Raw genomic sequence first — 23128 nt, 5'->3', positions numbered from 1 at the left:
ATTTAGTCATCTTATTAGCCTGTGTTTGTGTATGCTGAGCAAGATAAAAAGGAAGAAATTTAATGTGCAAATTGATTTTTTTGCAACAATTTCAAATGCTGCAAATTTTTCTTCTGAATTCCATGGAAAAAAATCATAAGCTTTAATAAAGGGGACATCTGATGAAACTTTTGATGGGCTAGCATTTTTTTTAAATACCAGAGTTGAGATATCTCACGAAAAGTACAGGAAATGTAACCAGATCTCCAGCCAAGCAGTAACAATCATGAAAAGGAAGGGTAAGCTGTGGATTTGCACAATCTGTGAAATTACAGAGGATGTACAAAAGTCTGTATGTCTGGAGAAGCTGTGACTGCAAGATGCTTTTACATCATAAGGCAATGAATGGACTGGAAACATAAATGCCTGAATGGATCCTTCAATTCAAATAAGCATGTGATCTGCTTTATGGAAATTCCTGCCTATGTAGCATTCAGAATTCCCATTTTTTAAATCTTAGTTGTATTTTCAACTGTTATTTCCCTGGGCGTCTCTGAAACAGCAATTATAAATGAGCTTTCTTGATATGAGGAAGAATCACTAGGGAAACGTTGCTCCATACTTCCTGATTGGTTGTTGATGTTTCAGTGGTGGGGTCAAGGCCTTCCACCTGTGTGTTCTTTGCTGTGTTCTTGTGCCATTATCTAATGAACGTCAGGGGCCTGAGTCAATGAGTTTGTGGCAGAGAGAAATGATACTTACTCTATGAGGTATCAAAGACCAGTGCTTAATTTATTGGAATTGGAGCTACAAGCCTGTTCTACAGATCAGAGATATGAGATTGATTCCACCATGACTGCTGTAAATTCAATTTGGGGTAAATCAATTAATTTGGAATTTCACAACAGGAACTATAAAGCTATGAGATGGATCTTAGTTATTATCCTTCAGAGGAGAAAAATATAACCCTCACCTTACCTGGCCTACACGCGACACCAGACCCATCAAGATGGTTCATTCTTGAGTTGTCAGAAACATTCATAATGCGTGAACGAATAATTAAACTAAACCTGCCATTGAAATCTAATTTCTTTTTAAAATGTAAATTTTGTCTCTTTGCTTCTTAAATTAATTTCACCTGAAGTAATTTTCACCCCCCCCCACCCAATGTTGAATCTTAAGAATAGAATAATTTTGTCAGTACGCTTCTACTTAATACATTTTATATACCTGTCATAATTAACATATGTAGTCAGGTTAATTTTTTTCACAAATATTTAATTTCCTTTCGTCTGCTTCTAAATTTCTCTTTGGGTTTGGGCAGAGTCAAAATTTCTTTGAACAATATGAGGAAAAGTTAAATGTAATGAGCATCCCACATGAATCAACAAGAAGTACTGGCTAGATTGAATGGGATTGAATCCATTAACATAGTGCTGCATTGACAAGGTCTTATCTTCTGAGTCAGATACACAAACAAAGGCTCATCTGCTTGTCTGGCTCAATGGACATAAAATATTTCAAATGACCATTGGAAAGAAAGCACCAGAGGTTCTCGAGAGCCTCAGCCAACAATTCTAACCCTGCCAGAACTGATAATCTGTAGTTATTCATGTCATTTAATACAGGCATGCTCTTCGTGTACACAGATTACCACTAGTATAATTTTTTTTACAAATGCATTATGAGACTCCATTAACATTGACTATTTGCAGAGCATAACATTTGCAGATTGAATGTCCCAGACAGTCTGTAATGTTACATTGCTACAATGCAGTCACACCACATGGGTCGCCTGCACAACCAGGATCACTGCATGAAAACAAGTTTAAAAACATCAATAACTGAATACCACTGCTTGAAGATGCATTGAACTGATTTTTTAAAAACATGACAGTGAGATCCAAATAACCTGAGTAATATAAATATTAAATCTTCTTTGGCTTGGCTTCGCGGACGAAGATTTATGGAGGGGGTAAAAAAGTCCACGTCAGCTGCAGGCTCGTTTGTGGCTGACCAGTCCGATGCGGGACAGGCAGACACGATTGCAGCGGTTGCAAGGGAAAATTGGTTGGTTGGGGTTGGGTGTTGGGTTTTTCCTCCTTTGCCTTTTGTCAGTGAGGTGGGCTCTGCGGTCTTCTTCAAAGGAGGCTGCTGCCCGCCAAACTGTGAGGCGCCAAGATGCACGGTTTGAGGCGTTATCAGCCCACTGGCGGTGGTCAATGTGGCAGGCACCAAGAGATTTCTTTAGGCAGTCCTTGTACCTTTTCTTTGGTGCACCTCTGTCACGGTGGCCAGTGGAGAGCTCGCCATATAATACGATCTTGGGAAGGCGATGGTCCTCCATTCTGGAGAAGTGACCCATCCAGCGCAGCTGGATCTTCAGCAGCGTGGACTCGATGCTGTCGACCTGTGCCATCTCGAGTACCTCGACGTTAGGGGTGTAAGCGCTCCAATGGATGTTGAGGATGGAGCGGAGACAACGCTGGTGGAAGCGTTCTAGGAGCCGTAGGTGGTGCCGGTAGAGGACCCATGATTCGGAGACGAACAGGAGTGTGGGTATGACAACGGCTCTGTATACGCTTATCTTTGTGAGGTTTTTCAGTTGGTTGTTTTTCCAGACTCTTTTGTGTAGTCTTCCAAAGGCGCTATTTGCCTTGGCGAGTCTGTTGTCTATCTCATTGTCGATCCTTGCATCTGATGAAATGGTGCAGCCGAGATAGGTAAACTGGTTGACTGTTTTGAGTTTTGTGTGCCCGATGGAGATGTGGGGGGGCTGGTAGTCATGGTGGGGAGCTGGCTGATGGAGGACCTCAGTTTTCTTCAGGCTGACTTCCAGGCCAAACATTTTGGCAGTTTCCGCAAAGCAGGACGTCAAGCGCTGAAGAGCTGGCTCTGAATGGGCAACTAAAGCGGCATCATCTGCAAAGAGTAGTTCACGGACAAGTTTCTCTTGTGTTTTGGTGTGAGCTTGCAGGCGCCTCAGATTGAAGAGACTGCCATCCGTGCGGTACCGGATGTAAACAGCGTCTTCATTGTTGGGGTCTTTCATGGCTTGGTTCAGCATCATGCTGAAGAAGATTGAAAAGAGGGTTGGTGCGAGAACACAGCCTTGCTTCACGCCATTGTTAATGGAGAAGGGTTCAGAGAGCTCATTGCTGTATCTGACCCGACCTTGTTGGTTTTCGTGCAGTTGGATAATCATGTTGAGGAACTTTGGGGGACATCCGATGCGCTCTAGTATTTGCCAAAGCCCTTTCCTGCTCACGGTGTCGAAGGCTTTGGTGAGGTCAACAAAGGTGATGTAGAGTCCTTTGTTTTGTTCTCTGCACTTTTCTTGGAGCTGTCTGATGGCAAAGACCATGTCAGTGGTTCCTCTGTTTGCGCGAAAGCCGCACTGTGATTCTGGGAGAATATTCTCAGCGACACTAGGTATTATTCTATTTAGTAGAATCCTAGCAAAGATTTTGCCTGCAATGGAGAGCAACGTGATTCCCCTGTAGTTTGAGCAGTCTGATTTCTCGCCTTTGTTTTTGTACAGGGTGATGATGGTGGCATCACGAAGATCCTGAGGCAGTTTACCTTGGTCCCAACAAAGCTTGAAAAACTCATGCAGTTTGGCATGCAGAGTTTTGCCGCCAGCCTTCCAGATTTCTGGGGGGATTCCATCCATACCTGCTGCTTTGCCACTTTTCAGTTGTTCGATTGCCTTATATGTCTCATCCAGGGTGGGAACCTCATCCAGCTCTAGCCTTAGGGGCTGTTGAGGGAGCTGGAGCAGGGCGGAATCTTGGACTGAGCGGTTGGTACTGAAAAGAGATTGGAAGTGTTCTGACCATCGGTTGAGGATGGAGATCTTGTCGCTGAGGAGGACTTTGCCGTCTGAGCTGCGCAGCGGGCTTTGGACTTGGGGTGAGGGGCCGTACACAGCCTTTAGAGCCTCGTAGAAACCCCTGAAGTCGCCAATGTCCGCGCTGAGCTGTGTTCGTTTGGCGAGGCTAGTCCACCACTCATTTTGGATCTCCCGGAGTTTGCGCTGAAGATGGCTGCATGCGCGACGGAAGGCTTGTTTCTTCTCTGGACAGGACGGCTTTGTAAGGTGAGCCTGGTGGCTCACCTTAAATATTAAATGAACAGCTATTATAAATCTCATCCAATGATCCAGCTTCAGTGTCTTCCAAAGCTCCCTTTCTGGTTTTGGTGTTAGGTCAGCTTCTGCATTAATTAGTTTTGTGTTTGTACTCAATGACAATTTATTTTCTTTGTCAAATTTGTTTGGGTCTTATAATATTTCACTCCCTGGTCTGGACTGGGCCCAAATTGGATGCATCTTCAAAGGTTCCTTTTATTATCCCATAATAATACATGAAAATGTATTATGCATGATATACTTCATATTTTGTCTGCTGTAAGGCAAACAAAGAGTGGTCATTAGCATGCCTGGCACCCTTAACAATAGGAGAAAGAGAGTTCCTTCAGAGACTGGATTCACCTCCATTGCTCAAACATTGTAGCCAGTTCAAGCCATTGTTCGCCTGAGCTCCGATTTAAACCTCTACCATGATCAAGAAGCCTCCAGGGCCCAAGGACCTGCAAGAGCTCTTTGTGCCCTCAGAACCCTCTCAAATCCCATTTTCAATACCTGGTTCCAATGAACCAGTCACCACTCACGCAACCTGTGTGAGTTCTTTAGCCGCTGAGCCCCTCACTGGTCTGCTGCCGTGGTCACCACCCTGTAGGGCCTTCTCTGCTTCTTCTCAACGAGGAATGTTTTCCCCATTTCTGGTGCTCTGCACTGGTCTGCTACTCTTATGGGATCTGCAATTCCTTGTGGTACATTGCCCAGTACAGGTGCCGCATTCTTGATCAAATAATTCAACATTCGCATATGGCTTATCTCTAGCAGTGATCATTTGATCAAAGCAAAAACTTTGATTCTGCTTATCTGCTCCTGGCCCTATTTCCTGCTGATGTGAACACCACTTGCGATCTGGGCTAAGAACACAAGCAAACTGAACAAAGCTGTGTTGATGATTTAGAATCAACTCTCTTTCCACTTAAGAAGCAGGATTTTGTGGAATACTGAATACATCTCTCTTCAGGTAGGTGGTTAGGGTTTCCTTCTGAGGTTTGCATATCCATGCAACATAGGGCAGCACAGTTGGTGAGATGGTCAGCTCAAAGCTGTAACAGTGCCAGCGATCAGGACCGCGGTTTGAATCCTGCACTGTCTGTAAGGAGTTTGTACGTTCTCCTCGTGTCTGTATGGGTTTCCTCTGGGTGCTCTGGTTTCCTCCCACCGTTCAAAATATTCTGGGTGCTGTAGGTCAATTGGATGGCATGAGCTCATGGGCAAACAGGGCCTATTACTGTGCTGTATGTCTAAATTAAAAAAAATTAAATTTAATTTAAAATTTAATTTAAAAAAAATAACATTTTAAGACATTTTTTAAAAAGATCTCATAGCTGCTCTTTGAATCCAGAGAGTACAAAGGAATGTTAGTTTGTTGGCCACCATCCAGATTCATAACATTTGTAAAAGACAAGGTCAAAAATGAGCTCTTCAATTCACCCAGGTAATGTATATTTCAACTTCTACTCATTCACAGGATGCCTGGTAGTGGTTCATTCTGTAAACCCATTCACTTCTCTTCAATTAAATTTGAATAACAATTGATGGGCACCATGATATAGTCATTGCTATTTCACAGAAGCCCACATGGAAAAACAACCAACTGAAAAACCTCACAAAGATAAGCATATACAGAGCCGTTGTCATACCCACACTCCTGTTCGGCTCCGAATCATGGGTCCTCTACCGGCACCACCTACGGCTCCTAGAACGCTTCCACCAGCGTTGTCTCCGCTCCATCCTCAACATCCATTGGAGCGCTTTCATCCCTAACGTCGAAGTACTCGAGATGTCAGAGGTCGACAGCATCGAGTCCACGCTGCTGAAGATCCAGCTGCGCTGGATGGGTCACATCTCCAGAATGGAGGACCATCGCCTTCCCAAGATCGTGTTATATGGCGAGCTCTCCACTGGCCACCGTGTCAGAGGTGCACCAAAGAAAAGGTACAAGGACTGCCTAAAGAAATCTCTTGGTGCCTGCCACATTGACCACCGCCAGTGGGCTGATAACGCCTCAAACCGTGCATCTTGGCGCCTCACAGTTTGGCGGGCGGCAACCTCCTTTGAAGAAGACCGCAGAGCCCACCTCATTGAAAAAAGGCAAAGGAGGAAAAACCCAACACCCAACCCCAACCAACCAATTTTCCCCTGCAACCGCTGCAACCTTGTCTGCCTGTCCCGCATCGGACTTGTCAGCCACAAACGAGCCTGCAGCTGACGTGGACTTTTTACCCCCTCCATAAATCTTCGTCCGCAAAGCCAAGCCAAAGAAGAAGACATGGATCATTATCAAGATTGCAAACAGAATTTTTGGAGGGATTCTCCTGCAAGTTTGGGAAATGTTGCATTTGCCTACCAATGATTTGAAGTAATTCACAAACATGACCACAAAGTACAGCTGACCATTCCTTTGAGATTTTCATCCAACATCTTTTCTCTCAATGCCCTTAATGCACTCCTGCTTTCTTTATAATCCCCTGTGTGGTTGTGGAATGGTTTAACTTTCTTGTCCGTACATTGGTCAAATTCTACTAGAGCACAGTACAGGCCCTTTGGCTCTTGCTGTTGTGCCGATCTATATATCCTACCAAAATAAAAGACAAAACCCTTCTTTCCCCGTAACCACCCTTTTTTCTTGCATCCATGTGTCTGTCTAAGAGTCTTTTAAATGCCCCTAATGTTTTAGCCTCCACCATCATCCCTTACTTCTGATGTCTCCCCTAAACATTCCTCCTTTCACTTTCTACAAATGTCTTCTGGTGTTTGCTACTCCTGGGAGAAAAAGGTGCTGGTTGTCTATCTATGCCTCTCAGAATTTTGATGACCTCTACTAAGTCAACTCTAATCCCTCGACACTCCAAAGAGAAAAGCCCTAGCTCTGCTAACCTGGCCTCATAAGACCTATGTTCATTCAATGTATGTTTATGGACCCTTTTCCAACACAGGGTCTTTGTACGTCTTTTCGCTGATTACAGATGCAATCACTGGAAAGCCTTCCTTGACTGTATGGATCCCAATGTTTCTTCCAAAGTTACAGTATTCCATGCCTAGGTATGATAGATTACCTGCAATGGAATCTGCTTGAAGCTCTTCTCATTGGTTTATTCAGGCTTCACCCAACATTTTCATGGTTGCAATGGATGGAAGTTTACAGTGGAAGATTTGTGCACAAAACCAAAATGCCGCAAAGATGGCAAAATGCCAGGTAACTTGTTAGAATACTCCAAGTCAAGGGAAGAATATTGGAGTGTGAACTTCCCTTCCTTATCAATTTGAGTTCTCAAGACAACGGTTAATCACCTTGAACTAAAAATAGAATCTCATCTTCCCAGTACTTGAATATCAAAAATAGAGTATTTAACCTATCTAGTTCAATGTTCTCTGTAATAGTGGTTTTACTTTGAAATTCTTGCAACATTTAAAAGGAAATCAGATTTTTTTTTTTAAATCTGAAATGCTGTGATTTACAAGGAAATGGACCATAAATTCAGAAAAATGATCAAGAGGATGGGTCCTTTATAGTTACTATGGAAACATTGAGTCAATGTTTTTCTGTCTGTGTCATAAATTTTGTTGAATCTGTGCTTAATCTTCAATGGCAAGGTACATCACTTCCCCAAAGGGATGAGATGTTTTGGAAATCTCTATCTCAGAACCCTATGGAGCCTCAGTCACTAATATCTATTCAAGAAGGGAATCGATAGATTCTTGGATATTGGAAGCATTGTGGGCTGCAGTCATTACAGAAATGTAACACAAGATGTAAAAGATCAATAATGGCCTCTTTGACTGGCACAGCAGGTGTTTGAAATCAAATGATCTAATCCTGTTTCTAATCCTTAAATAAAATTTGTAATCAAACTAATCCAGTCCTGCAAAATACTTTAAATTTAATCCAAAATGCTTAGTCTAGATGAGGTGTTCTGATGCTGCATGTTGACGTAGTGGTTGGCACAATACTATCACAGCGCCAACGAGCTCCCGCATTGTCTGTAAGGAGTTTGTACATTCTCCCCATATCTGTGCGATTCTTCCAGGTACTCCAGTTTCCTCCCACCTTTCAAAAACCTACCAGCGGTTGCAGGTTAATTGGGGTATTTGGGCGTCACAGGCTTGCGGGCTGGAAGGGTATATTGCTGGCAGACGATGCCGCTTTAGTTGCCCATTCAGAGCCAGCTCTTCAGCGCTTGACGTCCTGTTTTGCGGAAACTGCCAAAATGTTTGGCCTGGAAGTCAGCCTGAAGAAAACTGAGGTCCTCCATCAGCCAGCTCCCCACCATGACTACCAGCCCCCCCCCACATCTCCATCGGGCACACAAAACTCAAAACGGTCAACCAGTTTACCTATCTCGGCTGCACCATTTCATCAGATGCAAGGATCGACAACGAGATAGACAACAGACTCGCCAAGGCAAATAGCGCCTTTGGAAGACTACACAAAAGAGTCTGGAAAAACAACCAACTGAAAAACCTCACAAAGATAAGCGTATACAGAGCCGTTGTCATACCCACACTCCTGTTCGGCTCCGAATCATGGGTCCTCTACCGGCATCACCTACGGCTCCTAGAACGCTTCCACCAGCGTTGTCTCCGCTCCATCCTCAACATTCATTGGAGCGCTTTCATCCCTAACGTCGAAGTACTCGAGATGGCAGAGGTCGACAGCATCGAGTCCACGCTGCTGAAGATCCAGCTGCGCTGGGTGGGTCACGTCTCCAGAATGGAGGACCATCGCCTTCCCAAGATCGTGTTATATGGCGAGCTCTCCGCTGGCCACCGTGACAGAGGTGCACCAAAGAAAAGGTACAAGGACTGCCTAAAGAAATCTCTTGGTGCCTGCCACATTGACCACCGCCAGTGGGCTGATATCGCCTCAAACCGTGCATCTTGGCGCCTCACAGTTTGGCGGGCAGCAACCTCCTTTGAAGAAGACCGCAGAGCCCACCTCACTGACAAAAGGCAAAGGAGGAAAAACCCAACGCCCAACCCCAACCAACCAATTTTCCTCTGCAACCGCTGCAACCGTGTCTGCCTGTCCCGCATCGGACTTGTCAGCCACAAACGAGCCTGCAGCTGACGTGGACATTCCATAAATCTTCGTCCGCAAAGCCAAGCCAAGAAAGAAAAACATCTCAATTAAATTAAATTAAAATTAAAACCAGCAAGTGCTGGAAACACTGAGCATGTTAGTGGGGAGAGTTAAGGGGAGTTAATGTTCTAGGTCAATGCCCCTTCATTCGAACTAGGTCGTGAGAAAACAAGCATGCAGTGAAGAGAACGTGATGAGGTGTGCACTAATTTTGAGCAGGTAATGCCATGCTTTCAGACCCATTTAGTTAATAAATCAATGAGCAGAATCAAGATGGAGGAAAAATAAAGAAAAGAATACATTTGAATAGTGAGGCAGAGACAGAACAATGCAATGATAAAATATGGAAAGAAAAGAGAATACTGGGAATACCCAGTACCTGTAGGGAAAGAAAAACAGAGCTGACTTTATAGAACAGTTAAATATCAAAACCGATGGTTCTGACACAGACACGAAAGGTTGGGAATCTTAAAGTGTTAAATTCCATGTTGAATCCCAAGTGCTGCCATGTACCCGGGTAGGGTAAAGATAAGGCGCTGTTACATGAGTTTACACTGTGCTCTCTTCGCTGAGATTAGAAACTTGAAGTGGGGCTGATCAGAGGCCAAGTGTACGAACACTGAAACATCGAGCTTCATATAGATGCTTTATTCTGCAAACCTTCGTCTGCTCTATAATATCAATTAGTTCTTAGAAGCCTGAGGACCCTTTTTATAAACAATAAGTACTGTAAACAGAAGATCAGTGAGTCATTGTATTGGAATACATATTCAAAGAGCAAGAGTACCTAACATTTTTTTAAATTTCTGGTCTCTTTATTGAGAGCTTCTTACTGCAATATTTTGGCTTCAAATGGTGTCTCATTTAGTGGTGTCACTGCAATAGAGAGCCTGACGCACAATATTTTTGATAATAGCTCCCAATTTAAACACTTGGGCAAAGGGAAAATATTAGAAATGGCACATCCATTCCTGCTTATGTGACTCAGCCACATATGATCCATCAATCAAATGGAAATAGTCTGCTATATGTTTGCCTGCAATATGTTCCTACACTGCAAAGTAACCGTAATTCATTCAAGCACATGGTATAAGCAATATTTAGGAGAGCACATGTCTTGCTTCAATATTATTGTAAGGCCAATTCAGTTAAAGCATTCAATAGTTGCATGTGTGGACCATGTGACTCTCTTTGGCTTGGCTTCGCGGACGAAGATTTATGGAGGGGGTAAAAAGTCCACGTCAGCTGCAGGCTCGTTTGTGGCTGACAAGTCCGATGCGGGACAGGCAGACACGATTGCAGTGGTTGCAGGGGAAAATTGGTGGGTTGGGGTTGGGTGTTGGGTTTTTCCTCCTCTGCCTTTTGTCAGTGAGGTAGGCTCTGCGGTCTTCTTCAAAGGAGGTTGCTGCCCTCCAAACTGTGAGGCGCCAAGATGCACGGTTTGAGGCGATATCAGCCCACTGGCGGTGGTCAATGTGGCAGGCACCAAGAGATTTCTTTAGGCAGTCCTTGTACCTTTTCTTTGGTGCACCTCTGTCACGGTGGCCAGTGGAGAGCTCGCCATATAACACGATCTTGGGAAGGCGATGGTCCTCCATTCTGGAGACGTGACCCATCCAGCGCAGCTGGATCTTCAGCAGCGTGGACTCGATGCTGTCGACCTCTGCCATCTCGAGTACTTCGACGTTAGGGATGTAAGCGCTCCAATGGATGTTGAGGATGGAGCGGAGACAAAGCTGGTGGAAGCGTTCTAGGAGCCGTAGGTGGTGCCGGTAGAGGACCCATGATTCGGAGCCGAACAGGAGTGTGGGTATGACAACGGCTCTGTATACGCTTATCTTTGTGAGGTTTTTCAGTTGGTTGTTTTTCCAGACTCTTTTGTGTAGTCTTCCAAAGGTGCTATTTGCCTTGGCGAGTCTGTTGTCTATCTCATTATCGATCCTTGCATCTGATGAAATGGTGCAGCCGAGATAGGTAAACTGGTTGACCGTTTTGAGTTTTGTGTGCCCGATGGAGATGTGGGGGGGCTGGTAATCATGGTGGGGAGCTGGCTGATGGAGGACCTCAGTTTTCTTCAGGCTGACTTCCAGGCCAAACATTTTGGCAGTTTCCGCAAAGCAGGACGTCAAGCGCTGAAGAGCTGGCTCTGAATGGGCAACTAAAGCGGCATCGTCTGCAAAGAGTAGTTCACGGACAAGTTTCTCTTGTGTCTTGGTGTGAGCTTGCAGGCGCCTCAGATTGAAGAGACTGCCATCCGTGCGGTACCGGATGTAAACAGCGTCTTCATTGTTGGGGTCTTTCATGGCTTGGTTCAGCATCATGCTGAAGAAGATTGAAAAGAGGGTTGGTGCCAGAACACAGCCTTGCTTCACGCCATTGTTAATGGAGAAGGGTTCAGAGAGCTCATTGCTGTATCTGACCCGACCTTGTTGGTTTTCGTGCAGTTGGATAATCATGTTGAGGAACTTTGGGGGACATCCGATGCGCTCTAGTATTTGCCAAAGCCCTTTCCTGCTCATGGTGTCGAAGGCTTTGGTGAGGTCAACAAAGGTGATGTAGAGTCCTTTGTTTTGTTCTCTGCATTTTTCTTGGAGCTGTCTGAGGGCAAAGACCATGTCAGTAGTTCCTCTGTTTGCGCGAAAGCCGCATTGTGATTCTGGGAGAATATTCTCGGCGACACTAGGTATTATTCTATTTAGTAGAATCCTAGCGAAGATTTTGCCTGCAATGGAGAGCAACCATGTGACTCTAATCTTAACACAACTCACAGGAATGGATCTCATAGCAAAGTCATTTTTAAATTTGGAAAATTATCACATTTTACCTACATGACATTGAGAGACTTCACAAAGATTTCATTTTTTGGTATATAATTTGTTATTATATACCTTTAAACAGGTACATTAAACAGAAGGTTATATTGTTATCCTAAATGGACAGGAGAGTTAGGTAGTAGATGTGTTTGATTTCTAACAATGAAGGAGTGTCACAAACAGCCTGGAATATTCACCATCTCAATATCTCAACACGTAATTGTTAGATTGGTATGGTTTGGGGACACCAATACACTTGAGTATAAAGCCCTTCAAAAGATAATGGGCACAATAGGCAAAACCCTCCCCAACATTGAGAAAATCTAAAGAGAACTCTACCGTTGAAGAGCAGCAGCAAGCAGCAACGATCCACACCACCCAGCACACACTTTGTTCTTGCTGCTCCCATCAGGAAGGAGGTCTAGGTGCCACAAGACTCTCACCACCAGGTTGAGGAACAGCTGCTATCCCTCCACCAGCAGAATCGTCAACAACAAACAATCAGAGACTCATTTAAGGAATCGTACTTTCGTAGTTTATTGATTCTTTTAAATCTCTGTATTACATAGCTGGTTTACATTTTACTTGTTTACACAAGTATATATAGTCTTCAGTACAGTTTATTGCACTACCAATAAGTGGTAATTCTACCTGGCCCACAGGAAAAAAAAAGAATTTTAGGGTTGTATTTGATGTCATGTATGTACTCTGACATTAAATCTGAACTTCTGAATTTTGAACTTAAACTTTCCAAAAGAAACATAACCATTTTAGATATTAAGCCTCAATGCATTTGTAAGGAGACTACAAACTAGCCACGGAAATATTAGTTTTTCTTTGGGATTGTTGTAGGGCATTGATCATTCGCTTGCCAAGCTTTGGAGACTTGTACATCAAACTAGGTTTATTTTTATATGGAATCCTGTTTATGCGAGGTATCAACTTACATCAGTGAGAGGACTTAGGAGTAAAATTCATTCAAGCACATGGTATAAGCAATATTTAGGAGAGCACATGTCTTGCTTCAATATTATTGTAAGGCCAATCCAGTTAAAGCATTCAATAGTTGCATGTGTGGATAGTGGTCAGTCTTAACACTGGATTATTGCATAAAACGATTGCCATGTCACTATTGAATAAAAATGAGACAATATGAGTTTGCTGCCATGTATGTTGGGAGCCCTGAAGGGTATGACTGAGTTTGAGTAGCAGTCAACTTGTCTATCAAGTGAATGAATGTTCAGTAAAAGTTCTTAAATCTGGACTGCTCAGGGTCAGTCCAGATTTTCAGTATTCTCGGGCAGTACTTTTAAAATACAAATTTAAGAAGGAATAAAGAAGAGATGAACACATACATTTTGATAGTTTATTCATTAGCAAATACAGAATGCTTCATTAATCAAAATGAACTGTCTTAAAGGTCAACACTTGGTAAAAATGTGAACATAATCTTTTTCCACAACAAAAAAAATCAATGTAAAATGCTTGAAATATTGTTAAAAATTCACATTGTAAAATACAGTACACAAGTTAATTACTTTGGGATAAGATTGTTAAGCATGGTCACATGTTGCCACCATGCATCTGTAGTGCTTACGCATGCATGCACGCACACAAAAGCCCGCTAAATTTTTAAAAAATCGAGAGTCAGGAACCTCATGTGGTCTGGATCCTGGCATCCAGATTTTTGGATTTTTACTGTATTCCTTAAAGCAAACAATACTAGAGAGGATGAAGGTAAATATTCTGAGTGCCCTGAATATGCAATAAGTGAGTGTCATAAAGTAAATCTCTTGGAGCTGAGATGACATTTGTGATCTTCTCACACCACATCAAATTTTTTCACAAAATGAAAAATGTAAATTAAAAACACAGAATGCTGGAAATAATAATTCAGTCAGGCAGCACCTATAAAGTGTTAAACAGATTTGATATTTGAGGTTTTAAATATGATAAGAGGTATGATCATTAGTTTAAAAATTACTAAACTATCATAATACGATAAAGACAAAACATTTGCATCAAATCTGGTGCAAAGCCAGTCTATAGGAAGACTAACTTCACAAATGTTCTGAAGAGCCAAGTTTAAAAGGAATTCACATTTATTATCATATGTACCCAGATGCTGTGATGAAGACTGCTGAGATAAGTTGAGGGGCAATATTGTGCTGTACAATCCAAGTAGGCTGACTGAGCTTCGCCCATGATGACTGAGCCTTAGGTTGAAAAACTGTTCAGCTGTGCAGAGATAACAAGTTCACACTAAATGAAGCCATTCCTGCACGATCATAGATTATGAACAATATCTGCTACCCATTTTGGAAGGCTTCCACAGAAGTTTGTCAAGATAAATGCTTTTCACATTTACATTGACCATTGTTACGTACAATTAACTCTCAACAAAGACAGTCAGCAGCATCTGATGAACATGCACAGATATTCAGATAGAAGTAATGGATTATGATCTATTATCTGGATAAAGTGTTTGCTAAATAAAACCTGGTGAATTCATTTCAGTTCGAGACACTATTCCAAATGCTGTTTTATCAATCTATGCATTTACTTAAAGTGAATTGTAAAAACAGAAAGTTTCATAGAATACTATAGCACAGTACAAGCCCTTCAGCCCTCGATATTGTGCTAACCCATAAAATTATTTTTTTTTAAAAAAGAACTAAACCTTTCCTGCCCCATAACTCTCTATTTTTCTTTCATTCACGTGCCAGTCTAAGACTCAATATTCAGGCACCCACAACTCTCTGTGTTTAAAAATCTTCCCTCCCTTCACTTTGTACACTTTGTACACATTCTCTTGTCCATCATTCTTCTTGGATTATCACTGTGCCTACACTATAACTTCGCACATGGTTTGATAACTGGTAAGTAGCACTGTGGTGGATGAGGAGAGTATCATTTGTTAAGCTTTGCTTGCATTCATCAAATGCATTTTGTTCCTCCTTATCCCATATCCATTTCACATCTATTTTACAACAGGTTATGTGAGAAACATAGGAAGATCTTATGAGAGATAATAGAATATAGGATGCAAAGCTAATATGAATGAAATAAGGAATACTGGACTAGACAAGAGGAAGTTAAGTAGGGTTGAATTCCGATAAGAGTGTGAGGAAGGGTTATGCAAGTATAATAGAATAAGGGTCTTATAGTGATAGACAGAATTAGCAAGTTCTGCATATAGATAGTAAGTCCTGGGGGTTGAGATGTGTGAATAAGGACAATGACATGATGGGAACCAGACAGGATACCCCATAGTCTTTCAAGTTTACAGAAACTGCACGTAGGCGGACAGAATTACCAAATGCCAAACCAATCCAGGAGGCAGAAGAATGTTAGGGGGGGGAGGGTACCTCTACACTGAAATGAACTGTATAAAAGTTGGGTGAGCCCCAGTATGTGTGTGTATTCCCAGGGTAAGGGGAAGCACCCAACTTTGCATTGTTGTACAATAGATGTTCTTTGTTCTCAATTTTTGTCTTGAGCAAAATCTGTGAAGGTACTTCTGTTTCTCACAATTGGGGGCTCGTCCAGGATCGCACTCCCTCCACTGACAGAGTGCCCGAGGACGGGTGTAGGTGCACCCCGGCTGATTCAGCTGGACTCACGGATGATGGATGACTGGTCAGTGGATGAAGCAAGTGATATCCGAGAAGAGGCATTGAGAACAAACGACAGGAGAACGTTAAAGAAGCGTGCTAGGAATAGCTACTGGATCCCGGTAAGAGGAATTTATTTACCTGCTAGTATGGCTGGAGAAAGTAGCAAGGGAAACAGTCCTAAAGAAGGACGGGAAGATCAGATACCTAAACATAGTCCGTTAGGATAAATGTTATCTGATTGGGGTGCGGGGAAAACCCGTGGGAAAGATAAACAGACCATGGTCAGGTATTGCTGTCAGGAATGGGTTAAGAATCCGATAAAAGGGAGTTCGGTATATTGGCCAAAGTTCGGATCCGACGAAGACTGGATGTGTCAGGCATTGAACATCTGGCTCTACCAAAATCAAGGAGGTAATACCGAGAGCAGAGAATATGCAGCCTGTTGGCTCAGTGGATCGTTTGAAAAAATGATTTTGACCGAAAAGGAATGTAAGAACAAGAAGGATGAGGAACCTTCTGCCCCTAAAATACAAGGATGGGATGTGTTACGTTCCTTTCCTCCGCCTTATGTTCCCCCTGTGCCGGCTCCTAACTCTCCCCTCTCACCTACGCTTTACCCTTCTTTACCTTCCCCTCCTCCTCCACAGTTAGAGTAAGAAAAAGAAAGTAGGGGTGGTATGATGACCCGCTCAGAGAGTACAAGATTATGGCCTCAATTGACACGAGAGGGAGGAGACTTTGATTATGAGGGTCATTCAGAACAGTGTGAGACCCTTTGGGAGGGAAGGGCAGAACCCTTTGATTTGTCTCCCGGAGGGCAGGAACCTAAACATCATAGAGGAGGGGATAAGCCAGAAATTAACTGGATGAGACATTTTCGAGAGGTTCCCTTGGGAGGGGATGTTGGGGGTCTTGGGTTCGTAAATGTGCCTTTGATTAGTACGGAGGTGCACAATTTTAAGAAGGAAATGACCTCCCTGATAGAAGACCCTCAGGGATGTGCAGAACAATTAGATCAATTTTTGGGGCCGAATATATATACGTGGGATGAATTAATATCGATCTTTAAGGCTCTATTCACTTTGGATGAGCGTGGAATTATTCGCCAGGCAGGGATTAGAGTCTGGGATAGGGAACACCAAGGGGGACCAGAGGCGATACCTGGACTTATCTTCCTAATTGCTGCAGACAGCTGTGGAGGCCAATCATTGGGTAGATATAAAGCGGAGTTTAATCGGTTCTTGCCCTATGTGCTGCTGGTAAAATCACACTGAAGTGCTGAAGGAACTCAACTGGTCTTTTCGGCACCCATAGGTGACAAAGATAGAATGCCAACATTTTGGGACTGAGCCCTTCTTCAAGGAATAAGCAGAATGATCCAGAAGCAGGAAATCTCAGAAAGTTTCAGAATTCAAAATGCTGGCTGGGGGAGGAGTCCAGACCAACAAAAGTTGTTAATTGGATATGATAAGGGACAAGCTCCTGGACTCCGTACATCATCCAAATGAATGTGAACACATAGGAGCTATGACAATAACACCCGGCAGTGAAAAAAAGAACAATTTCCTGGAAATCCAAAGTAAAACCAAAACATTCTGGTAACACTTTGCTGATTAGGTAACATCTATGGGAAAAGAAGGGTTTGAGCCTGAAGTATTAACTTTGTTTCTTTCTCCATGGACCTTGTCTAACATTCTGAGATTTCCAGCATTTTCTGGAGTTGTTCTACTGTGGACTTTGTGTACAGGAAAAATGGCTAATGTAAACGTACAGCAGATTGTCTGACTATTAGAATCACCTTCCCAAATATGTGATATCCAAATTATTCTCCTCAAGCTGATGATCACCTCGGAATTATTTCCTATCAAATATCAAAATCAACTTAGAAGTGCCCTTCTTCTTTGTGTAAGGTATTGTTCTCAATAATGCAACAACATTCTAAATGTATGTGGAGCAGAGAACAAAGTTGCAAAGATAATGACTAACCTGTACAAAGGTTGGCACATCATTTTGCTGCAATGAGAGAAATGCAATCAATTAAATCACAGTAATCAATCAGGTCATTTAATTTGTTCTTTAAATTGGACATAATTTGGTCTTTAAACAAATAAGGTAAGCAAACTGTAGTCCAATGGTCCAATGGAAATGAACTGTGCATGCTATTCTTGGAGATCTCTGCCACTATAATCTGCCACAACAATTTGTGAAGATGAACTATTAATATTAATCACAAGGTGCCAATAATAGATAACTGCATGAATATACTGCTCCAACTGAAACATCAATCTTCTTTGAACAGTGATCTGCACATAAGGATCTAGATTTCATCTCCATTCCTTTTTTGAGTAGTGGATTGATAGAGAGGAATTGTAGCCCATACATATCTTACATTAGGAGTCTGTAAATTTAATCAGAGATTGGATTAGCTTGATTATGTGATCTCAGATGACATGCAATTTTTTTCTGTTAAATGTTCTGGAAGTTGTGATGTGATTAGCAGGCACTATTAAATTCTAACCTGATATTATAAATTGAAAAAACAGGATTAGTTTTCAAAAGAGGAAATGCTGTTATCCTGGAGCAATAGGCAGAGCATCCTATCAAGTAATTAAAATGAATCCCTATCAAGTAATTAAAATGAATCCCTAACAAGTAATTAAAATGAATGCTGCAGGTACAATCCTTAATTACAACTAGTACAATATTTCAATGAATTCATCTTTCAAAGTTTTAGCTGGTCTGTGTTCCCAAATCTTAAGATGGTGCACATTTACAAATGGTCATAAAATCGTAGAATTTGCAAGAAGAGTACAGAAGGCTATTCAGCCCATTGTGCAAAAGATGGTTGTTCATATGATGTCAGCCAGTAAGTGAAACACAGAAGTCTGCAGATACTGTGATTATAGTAAAAACACGAATGCTGGAGGAACTCATCTGGTGTAGAAGCATCCACAGGAGGTACACAGATAAAAGGTGATAATTATATATGGAGAAGAGGCCAGGATAAAAAAAAAGGTGAGAACTGATAGTGGGATGGGGGTGGCGTCGTGGTTTTGCACTATGAATGCAGAGCTGGCATCTGATGATCCGCCCTCCTTCCTCTGCCTATTCTTTAGGCCCTTTCATACTTGCAAGTAGTCCCAAGAATTAATAATCAATCAGCCTAAAAAGGGTCTAGTGTGGAATGAAAATCGTCTCAACGCCGACATGAAAAGACGTTATCTTACAACACCTAGTGCAATCCCCGGCATCTGTAGATGCCAGCATTGCAATCAGGCAAGGGTAGAATGGACAATTGCAATCTGGGACAGAAATGACCCAAGGTGAGCATAGGAATGAGAAGGAAGAAAATATTAAAATGAAGATATAAACTTTGCCGTGGGAGCAGGAGAGGGAGGAAAGTGCTAGCAATAAATAGCCATAGCGTACAATTCATAAACACAGCATGGAAAAGTTGGTAGCACTTTCTCCCATAATTTATAAAGACCATAGGAAAAAGTGATGGCGGACTGCCCTCCCAGAATTCCATATGGCAGAGAAACCCCTCCATCAGTGCTCCATGCATGCAGCATTGCATACAGCCCTTTCTCTACCTCACTGAATTTTGGGAGGCAGGTCCACCATTGCTTTTCTCCACGATCTTTATAAATTGTGCGCGGTAGTGCTACCAACTTTCCCACGCTGTTTCAAAATTGACCGCTATTGTTATTTATTGCTTGCACTTTCCCACAGTCCCTTATAAAGGTTTATATAGGTTGGCACAAAAACAACAGAGGCTGAAGGATCATTTTGTATTGTACATAAAGCTTAATTATGTTATAATTAGGCATGATTAATTTTGTTCAAATATAAGATCATAGTATATTGATCTGGATTTAGGGCAGGTCCATCATCGGTCAATGTATCATGACGTCTCTGGTAGAAGGTAGAACAGTCCTAACCCCAGCGATGGCTCCTTGCAAGTGTGAATGGGTGCAGTATCCCTGTTAACAGTGGTCAAATGTGAACAGCAAAAATGCCATTCTTGTCCTGGGACACTGAATGGCTGATTTAGTGGGACACAAGTATAAGAGGAGCTTTTTATTCAAGGACTTCCCACGTTTTCTCATACCTTGAAGAAGGATTCAGCTCTGAAACATCGGTAATATATTGTTACCTCATAAGGACCCTGTGAGACCTGCTGACTTCCTCCAGCATTTCTCTAGGAATTAATGGCCAATCGGCCTAGAAAGGGTCAAGTGTGAAAGGAAAATCATCTCAAATCCAGCTTGAGATGATGTCATCTCATGCTGGGGATAAACTGCCTCGACTCCTAGTACAATCCCCGGCATCTGCAGACGTTGGCGTTGCAATTGGACTGGTGCAGAAAGGGCAATTAGATTCTGGAATAGAAAAGACCTAAGTTTTTGCATGAGTGCAGGGACATGACAACGAAAAGATTAAAGTGAAGGTATAAACTTTGCCATGGGGGGAGAGAGAGAGAGAGAGAGAGAGAGAGAGAGAGAGAGAGAGAGAGGAAATAACTAGTAATAATAGCAAAAGCGGGCAATTTTTGAACAGCGTGGGAAAGTTGGTGGCACTATAGTGCACAATTTATAAAGACTGTAGAAAAAAAGCAATGGTGGACCTGACTCCCAGAATGCTGTCCACCTTTGTATGTCCTGAAAAGTTTATTCGAATCTTGAGACTCTGCCACAAAGGCATATTTGCCACAGACATAATCAGCACAGTAGCAGTGAGCCAAATCAAGTCAAAATTTCAAGTCAAATTTGGAGTGAAACAAGGATGTGTGATTGCCCCAATGTTGTTCACTACTTTTATTGCAGCCATCATCCAAATTATAATGGATGATCTACCACCAGAAATAGAAATTGTCTACAGAACTGATGGCAGACTTTTCAATCTTGCCTGTCTCAAGTCCAAAAAGCAAGACATCCACGAATGATCTCATTACGTAGATGACAACAATGTTTTTAGCTCTCTCAGAATACCACCTCCAACACATTCTGACTGCCTTTGACTGTGCATACACAAAACTTGGGATTTACCATCAATTGAACCATGAAGACTCTAATCATCTACCAACCATCACCAACTGTGGCAAATCAGATAGAACCATCAATTAAACTTGGCAAAACAACAATTGTAAATGTGGGCCACCTTCCAGATCTTGGAAGTCACTTCTCTTCCAATGTCGACCTTAATGACGAGATACAACATTGTCTTAAATGCATTGGAACTGTTCTTGGATGTCTCCAAATAAGAGGCTTTTATGATCATAACATTCAATCAGACACCAAAATGTTAGTGTACAAAGCAGTGGTGATCCCAAAGCCTCTTTATGAATCAGAAACCTGGACAATATACTGACGACATCTGAAGGCATTTGAAAAGTTCCATCAATGCTGTCTTGGAAAGATATTAAAAATCAGCTGGGAAGATAGAAGAACTAAAGCCAGCAAGCTAAATAAAGCAAAAACAACAAGCATTGAAGCTTACGTTATTAAGAACCAACTAAGATGGAGCGGTCATGTTGCTGAATTGGAAGACGAACGTTTGTCAAAATAAATCTTATACTCCCACTTTAAAGAAGGCAAACATAAAAGGGGTGGACAACAGAAGAGATTAAAAGATGTCTTAAAATCCAACATGAAGAAATGTAGCATCGACATTAATAATTTGGAAACCAATGCCGAGGACAGGAAACTCTGCTGAGAAGGAACAGCAACTTTTGAAGTGAACAGATGTGCAGAACTAGAAGAAAAGAGAAGTAAATGGAAAGAGAGGCATCAACAACCAAAGCCTGATCTGCTATCTGGAACTACATATCCTGAATGCAGAAGATCCCAGAGAGTAGTGAATGTTTGGAATTCTCTATCCAGGGAAATGGTTGAGGCTGCTTCATTAAACATATTTAACATTCGGTTAGATAAATTTTTACGTGATAGAGGAATTAGGGGATATGGGGAGAAGACAGGTAGGTGGAGTTAGGTCATAAATTAGATCAGCCATGATCTTATTGAATGGCAGAGCAGGCTCGATGGGCCATTTTTGGCCTACTCCTGTTCCTACTTCCTATGTTCCTATGTTCAAAGCCAAGATTGGATCTATAAGCCACTTGAGACCCTATAAACAGATCAACAGAACGGTCCATCATCCTTGACCTCGAGGGATAGCCAAGATGACAATCAGAGAAGAGATTATACAAAAGTAATATTCTGTTCATTAGAAGGGAAGAGCCAGAAGGCTCACTGACAGCCACTATAGCATATATAATTAACAAAGAGTTATGCTCAGAGACATGAAGACCAGTCAATTTAACAAAGATGACAGAAAAATTAAGGGAATTCCTGTAAAGGAGAAAATAGGATCACATAGACTAGGGTGGTCAACCTTTAATCATTCGTAGGCCAGATGGTGTGACTGTAGTTGAATGGCATGCTGTGGAGGGGGGGATGGTGGCCACGGTGGGAGGAGGAGTTGGAGGCAACATTGGATGGGGGGATGCAGGTGGTGGTGCTGGATGGGGGGAAAGTGGTTAATTTGGATCGTGGGCTGGATGCGGCCTGTGGACTCCGTCTAGGTGGGACGGGTGCACGTGGTCATTTTGCTTGGTTTCCAGGCCGGATAAATTTGGATCTGGCCAGTGGACCATAGGTTGCTCGCCCCTGACATAGATTGTAGAACACAGTACTGCACAGTACAGGACATTCTGCTCACAATGTTGTGACGACCTATATTAACATTATCCGTGTCAATCGCGCTTCCCTCCCTCACAACTCCCACTTTTTGTTACATCTGGGTGCTGATCTAGGAGTCTTTTAAAGCCTCTAAGGTATCAGCCTAAACCATAACTCCCAGCAGTGCATACAAGGTGCCAACTACTCTTTGTGTATAATTCTACCTCTGCCGTCTCCACTAAAGTTTCTTTCGCTGAACTTAAACTGATATCCTCTGGTATTAGCTTTTGCTGCTCTCAGAAAAAAGATTCTGGCTCCCCATTCTATCTTTATCCATAATCTTTTTTATCTCTATTAAAACACCTCTTATCCTCCATTGCTCCAAAGAGGAAAGTCCTAGCTCACTCAAACCTTCCTCATGAGATGTTCTCTAATCCAGGCAGTATCCTGGTAAATCTCTTCTGCACCTTTTCTAAAGCTTTCACATCTGTCCTTTAATGAGGTGACCAGAACTGAACAAAATACTCTAAGTGGAGTCTAATTTTATCGAGCTGCAGCATTTCCTTAAACTCTTAAACTCAATCCCCCAACTGATGAAGGGTAACACATTATATCCTATCCAAACCACATGTAAACGCTAGGATTTTAAAAGGCATAGTCCTCCTTAACAAATCTTACAAGGTCTTTCCACTTACAAAAAGCACTGAAAAGGTTATTGCAATTCAGTAAGTGTAACATCCAAATTTTCAATAAAGACCTTCATAGGTTGATGAATAAGTTCAGAACCTGTGTAATTAAAGGACTGGAGGCATTGTGAA

The sequence above is a fragment of the Narcine bancroftii genome, chromosome 1 (assembly GCF_036971445.1).
Source record: "Narcine bancroftii isolate sNarBan1 chromosome 1, sNarBan1.hap1, whole genome shotgun sequence".
Lineage (NCBI taxonomy): Eukaryota > Metazoa > Chordata > Chondrichthyes > Torpediniformes > Narcinidae > Narcine > Narcine bancroftii.
This window is presented reverse-complemented; position numbering follows the sequence as displayed.